The sequence below is a fragment of the Fukomys damarensis genome, unplaced genomic scaffold (assembly GCF_012274545.1).
Source record: "Fukomys damarensis isolate Sample0158 unplaced genomic scaffold, DMR_v1.0_HiC HiC_scaffold_5, whole genome shotgun sequence".
NCBI lineage: Eukaryota > Metazoa > Chordata > Mammalia > Rodentia > Bathyergidae > Fukomys > Fukomys damarensis.
Genome location: NW_022900917.1, coordinates 67,314,115 through 67,320,884, shown reverse-complemented (window position 1 = coordinate 67,320,884; position 6,770 = coordinate 67,314,115). Strand labels below are relative to the sequence as shown.

Below are 6,770 nucleotides of genomic sequence, written 5' to 3'. Positions count from 1 at the left end.
AGGATCCCTGTGAGTTGGAGACCAGCCTGGGCTACACAGTGAGTTCCAGGTCAGTCTCAACTGCATAGTGAGACCCTGTCTCAAAAAAACCAAACCAAAACAAAAAAACCAAAATGACCTCATGCTATTTTCTTTAGTTTCCCTCCCTCTAAGGCCACAGTGGTCCTGAGAGATTAAACCTGTTTCTGCAGGACCAAAGCCATAAAGGGCAACCTGGCCTGTGATAAGTTAAAGGTAGTCCACTCCTCATAAATAAGCAATAGCCCAGCCCAAAACCAATAAAAGGACTTTCCTTTCTTCATTCCTCTCTCCTGTCTCTCTCTCCTGTCTTTCTTTTTTCTTTCTTCCCTCTCTCCTCTCTCCCTAACCTGCCTTCCCTAATAAAATCTCCTGTGGGACCTCTCGGTGTGTGGCCTAGTTGCAGTTGTCCAGCGGCTCTGTGCCTCTACAGTTCAGACAGCTGGGGTGATTCTCAAGAACCTGCCATTGAGCTCTCACCCGCAGACACTGTTCGCTACAGGTTATAATCACATCTTCAAAACCATGAGGAGCACAACTAACACACCAGTGATCTTCATCACTTCAGGTGTCTGTCCAGGGTACCACCGGAAACAGGAAGCGAGGGAAACAGGCAAATTTTTCACTTTGACGTGGTGACTATGTTCTAGCAGGGGGTCATATCTACATTTAAAAAACAAACACGTGGGTTGCAGGGCTGGTTCTAGCTGTGTGACATTGGGCAAGTTTCTTGTTTTTGTTTTTATTTTGTTCTTAGAGACAAGCTCTCCGACGTTGTCCAGACTAGCATTGAACTCCTGTGCTCCAGCGATCCTCTTGCCTCAGCCTCCCAAGTAGCTGGGACTTGGAGCATGAGCCCCTGCAGTCAGTAGGTGGGCACATTTCTTAACTTGTAGGTGTCTCCTTTCCCTCCTCTGTGAAATGCGGATAACCATGTCTCCCTTTGGAAGTCGTTGACAGAGTGCCTAGCCTGTGGCAGGTTCTGAGTGATGGGCGAGGCCATCACCCAGGAGCCGCTGGAGGATGACATCCACCTTGGCCACAGCCAAGCCATGGCTGGGTTTACAGGGACAGAAAGAGGAGCCTTTCCTGAGTTGTTCACTGTGCAACAGGACGTCAAATGTCAGAAGGCAGAGCTTCACTGAGTGACTTGGGGCAAGTCCCTTGTGTCCCTGAGCCTGTTTGTTGCCTCCTGTCACACAGGGTTGGTAAGAGTCACCTCCACACCTATCAAGTTACAAGAAACGGATGAACTCCTGAGCATGAACATGTCAAGGAAGGCTGTAAATAGCATGGTTGTGACTGAGACTAGAAGGGGGACAATGGGCTCCCAGCCATGCTGGGCTGACCCTGCTCGTTTATCCGGAGCTCTTCAGACTTCCAAGTATCTGTAGGGAGAATGATGGGGAATAAAAGAAAGAGACAGAAACAATATTCAATGTGCAATGGGGGAGGTAAGGAGGAATTTTGTTTGTTTGTTTTTTTGGTTTTTTGAGACAGGGTCTCACTATGTAGTTGAGACTGACCTGGAACTCACTATGTAGCCCAGGCTGGTCTCAAAGTCACAGGGATCTTCCTGCCTCAGCCTTCCGTGTTCTGGGATTTTTGGTGTGTGCCACCACACCCAGCTAGGAATTTTCTCTCTCGTGGATAGGCTTTGATGAGTGCCACAGTGGGCCTGCTTTTATAATCAACAGAAACACAGGACAGGGGGGAGTATACTGTTCCAGGAAGGTCACTGCAGTAAATTTAGAATAGCCAGATAAGGACCAACTTTAGCACCTCAAAGGGGAAGAATTTAAGGTCTTTTCCTACATCAGAATGTCTGCATTTTCTGTTGCCCTCAGCAGAATGTTATCTTGCCTCAGGAATGCCGTGTGATTGCTTTTCACATAGCCAGGAAGTCATATTTCCATGTTCCTCAGGCAGGTTAACCTAGGGCTTGGGGACTGCAGGGTCACTCACCAACCTATATATATCATGGCTGGTCCCCAACACTTACTGAGTCCACCTGTCTGCTTGTCTGCTCCTTTAGCTGCCGAGGCTGCCTCTTCTCCACCACAGGTGCTGGGGACCAGAGCATCCCAGACCACCTGGGAGGATGGCAGATAGAGGACCCACCATAAATGTCCCAGAGACCCCAAAAACAGAGCAGGGACCCCCCCACACAAGTCTAACCAGTGTAGGAGAGTGACTCAAACACAGGCCAGGTATAAACATTTATCATCCACTTCTTTGGTGGGTGATGTGTTAATCATTTTTCTGTTATTAGAACAAATACCTGAGATAATCAACTTTTAAAGAGAAAAGGCTTGTCTCCCAGGTTTAGAGGTTTCAATCCTTGACCCCTTGGCCCCATTGCTTGGGGCCTGTGGTAAGGCAGCACATCATGCTGAGAGCATAGGACAGAGCAAACCCGCCCTTCTCCTATTGCCAGGATGTGAAAGAGAAACAGGAAGAGATCAGGGCCCCACAACCCCCTTCAAGGGCAAGCCCCTAATGACTCAAAGACCTCCCACTGTACCCCACCTCTTAAAGACTCCACCACCTCCCAGTAAGGCCAGGCTGGGAACCGGGCTTCTGACACATGGGTCTTAGGGGACACTCAGGATCCAAACCATAGCAGGTAACTAGAGGAGAAAGGCTAACTACTCAAACTTCAGTCTCCAGCCTCCCAAGCCCACTAGATAATGGAAACCTAGGAGCCTCTCCCAGAGCTGCCCTTTGAAAGCTGTTCCTCTGGCGTCCCTCCCTCCAGCAGTGGCTTTCCGCCCATCCCTTACCCAGGAACCACCAGGCTCACCGGGGTGCCTTGGCCCCACTTGGCCCACCTACCTGGGTGACAAGCAGATGCTGTTCTCAGAGGATGCTACTGGCACCCGTGCCAGGCCTCAGGCCCCAATGTCTGATGAGACATCACCGAAGAGCGGGGCCGGAAAGGACCCTGCCTCCTTGGCTCCCATCATCAGGCTGCCCTCAAGCTGCCGACCTTCTGCATCCAGGGCCGGTGCAAACCTGCGCTGCAGTGTCTACCTCAGCGTAGCCTCGGCCTCGAGGAATGGGAGGCAGACGTTATCTTTGGCTCAGATTGAGCCACAATTTGGAAAGTGGAGTGGATGAGCCAGGTCCCGCTGAGATGGATAAAGTGGACTCCAGAACCTAGTGGAAGTGATCATCTTTGGGTGGCCTGTGCGCAGAACTGGACGGCTCCCAGGCCTGGCGCAGAGGCCAGGAAGACATTGTGACCAAACTCAGAAAAGCGGACACTTGAAGGACTCAGCAAAGCCTAGGTACCAGGTCCTCTGCTTAAAACAGTGGAGCGTTATGAGAACAGGACAAAAGGACAAACATTGCCAACTCCATTGGTATGAAATGTTCAGAATAAGGAAACCCACAGAGACAGAAAGCAAATGGCCAGAGAGTAGAAGAAACAGAACGGGAGTGATTACCAGCGGGCATGAGGTTCTCTTTGGGCTGATGGAAGTGTCTTGGAACTAGATGAAGGCAATGGCTCCAAACATTGTAGGGCCGGGGATTTGGCTCAGTGGTTCTGCTGCCTGCTTCACAAGTGCAAGGTCCCGAGTTCAATCCCCAGTACCAAAAATAAAACAAAACAAATGACAAAAAAACATCATAGGGCTGGAGGTGTAGCTCAGTGGTAGAGCACTTGCCTAGAACGTATGAGTTCCTGGATTCTACCTTTGGTATCACAGAAACAACAAAAATCATTGTAAATGTACCAAATACCACTGAATCGTACACTTTATTATAGATAATTTTATGATAGAGGAATTCTGCCTTGATTTTATTTATTTTTATTTTTTGGTTCCAGGGAATTGAACTCAGGACCTTGCACTCGCCAGGCAGATGTGGTACCACTGAGCTAAATCCTCGGCCCTCAGCCTTGATTTTAAAATATTAAGGGCCAGGGATTTAGCTCAGTGGTTCCACCAACTGCCTCGCAAGCACAAGGACCCGAGTTTGATCCCCGGTATAAAAATAAAATAAATAAATAAATAAATAAAATATTAATAAAAATTCATAATATATTGACACCAACAAAGAAAAGGCCCAAATGTTAGCAGCAGTGACATCATCAATAACTCTTACATTGTTTTTTGCTTATATACATTTCCAAAATTTTCCACAATGAACACAATTGCCTTCATACAGATGGTTCCATAAACAAAATTAAAAGATTTATGGAGGGGGCTGGGGATTTAGCTCAGTGGCTCCGCTGCCTGCCTTGTAAGCGCAAGGTCCCAAGTTCGATTCCCCAGTACCAAAAAAATAAAAAATAAAGATTTATGGAGTATCTACTGTACTCTGGGCTCTAGACGAACAAAAATAATACTTTCTGAGCTTGGGGCTTCCTTTGACAATCTCAGGACACCTTCAATCCCTCAGGAGGCCAGGTAAGTTAAATAAGGCTTCACGGGTAAAGTCACTTAGACCATAGAGCAAGTCAGTGGTGAAGCCAGGATTTGAAATCAGCCTTGTATCTCCAAAGCCTTGCTTTGAACTATGCTTTTAAGCTCCAGTGGCTCCATCCTCCATTGTGCCTGGACCCAGGCCCAGCTGCCAGGAGTGTTCAGTCAATGAGAACAAACAAGCACACACTGCAAGAACTACGCATGCGAAACAGTTTTTCTTACTGCCTTTAGTGGACACTGGGCCTTCCGGAGCCAGTCTCGCTGTTCCAAGAACAGCCTGAGCTCATGCACACCTGTCGTCCTTTCTAAGCTATACGCTTGGCCTAGGTCTTCTTGCCACACTCCAGCCACCCTGCTCCCACCAGCCCGTAAGCCTCTTCCTCTAGGACACCTGCCCTGCTTGCAGGCAAAGGACACAGTGAAAGGAGCTCCTCTGGGCTCTGAAGGCAGGGCTTGAGGAAGAAGGTGCCTGGGGTGTGGTTTGCCTGCAGGTAGAGTCCTACACTTAGAGCTCTAAGCTAAACGCCTTGCTGATCATTTCAGAAATACAGATTTTTAAACAGTTTACCAGGCATGGTGCATGCTCCAGAAATCCCAGCAACTTGGGAGGCTGAGGCAGGATGATTACAGATTCTAGCCTAGCATTAGCAACTTAGTAAGATTCTGTCTCAAGATAAAAAATAAAAAGGGGCCTTCATGGGAAGGCCCCGATTTCAACTGCCAGTACCACATCTCTCTCTCTCTCTCTCTCTCTCTCTTTCTCTCTCTCTCTCTCTCTCACACACACACACACACACACACACACATAAATGAAAGAGTCAGGCACAGTGATGCACAACTCTATTCCCAGCATTCAAAAGGCTGAGCCAGGAGGATTGCTTCAAGTCTGAAGCCAGCCTGGACTACACAGTGAGCTCAAGGCTGGCCTGAACTACATAGTGAGACCCCGTCTCAAGAGTAAATAAATAAATTAATTTAATTAAACAACTGATGGTCTGGGAACCTATCTCAGTGATAGAGCTCTTGCCTACCATGTGCAAAGCCCTGGGTTACATCCCTAGCACTGGAAAACAAAAATTAGCTTTTCACCTTAACTACAAAGTGACACGCGGGGCCAGGGATACAGCTCAGTAGCACCACGCCTGCCTGGCAAGCGCAAGGTCCTGAGTTCGATCCACAGTACTGTAAAAGAAAAGAAAAGAAAAAAAGTGGTATGTGCTTGTGATTTAAAAAAAAAAAAAGTTCAAACAGGACAAAAACTCCTTAATTTCCACCTTGCAGGGACCTCCCTGGGCTAGGTGGCCACCCCTCTAGGGTAACTGAGGAAGCAGCCCGAGGCTGATGCTGGAGATTCCAGAACTGGGTGTACCAGGCCCAAATCTCCACTCGCTGACCACTGGCCTTGGCCTTTGAAGTTTTTAATGTTTTTCTGTGCTAGGGATGGAACATACACTAAGCAAGTACACACTACCGCTGATCTATATTCCCAGCAACCTGGTGCCGGCTTATCGGCCTCTCTGAGCCACTATAAAGTAGGGAGCGTAACAGGGCCTCTCCACAGAGAGGGAGAGGCTCCCTTTGCAGTGGCTGCACTGATTCAAAGCTGCAGTGTGTGCAGGTACAATGCTTGGCATAGGGCTAGCGTAGGAGACCTGCTCAGTGGATGGTAGTTGTTGTTACTGATGCTTTGAGACTATTCCGCCGCCTCTAGAAGAGCCTTGAGGCACCCAAGCTCTATAACGGCTGTCCAACTGCATCAATCAATAATGCTCATAGCTACGGGAGCAGGAGCCGGCCAGGCCTTGTACTCAGCACTCTCCCAGGGTCTGCACAACAGTATGGGGCTCTGGTCTGCCTAGCACTCACCTTCACATCCAAGGCCTGCTGGAGCTGGGAGTAGCCAAGCCCATGGCAGGACTGCAGGTTCCCCAGGTACTGCATCACAGAGGCACATCCTCTGTGACCTTCCCAAGCTCCTGGCAGCTGTAAATCTCCTGGCAGGGACTGTAGAGGCTCAGCCTGGTAGTTCAGGCAGGCTGACTCCCTCATCCTCCTTCTGGCTCTGAAGAATTTGGCTCCTCTCTGAGATCAGGACAGGACACACAGGACCAGACAAAGCAGCAAGCTTGTCCTCACCCCAAGGCCATCTGGTGGGACTGGGCTCACCGTTCATTTCACCTGGTTCCTTCCTCTCTGGACCTTGCTTTCCCATCTGAGAAACAAGGGGCTTAAGTCTTTCTGAAGATTCTGATGAGAGTCACAGTCATTACCTCTAAAAAATGCTTACACACACAGCCACACAGCCACACAGCCACACAC

General features: G+C 48.9%; 1 long non-coding RNA gene across 2 annotated transcripts; it reads right to left on the bottom strand.

The window, feature by feature from the left end:
* Positions 1 to 360: 360 nt before the first annotated feature.
* LOC104862084 lies at positions 361 to 5,624 on the bottom strand. 2 transcript variants are annotated; one of them, XR_780180.2, is made up of 5 exons: positions 5,541 to 5,624; positions 3,468 to 3,575; positions 2,854 to 3,177; positions 2,021 to 2,111; positions 361 to 1,406 (listed from the first exon to the last, which is right to left on the bottom strand). It is a non-coding gene; the product is annotated as an uncharacterized LOC104862084 (long non-coding RNA). The 2 variants fall into 2 exon arrangements; XR_780179.2 differs by lacking the exon at positions 5,541 to 5,624 and having other exon boundaries at positions 3,468 to 3,590.
* Between the last annotated feature and the right edge of the window lie 1,146 nt (positions 5,625 to 6,770).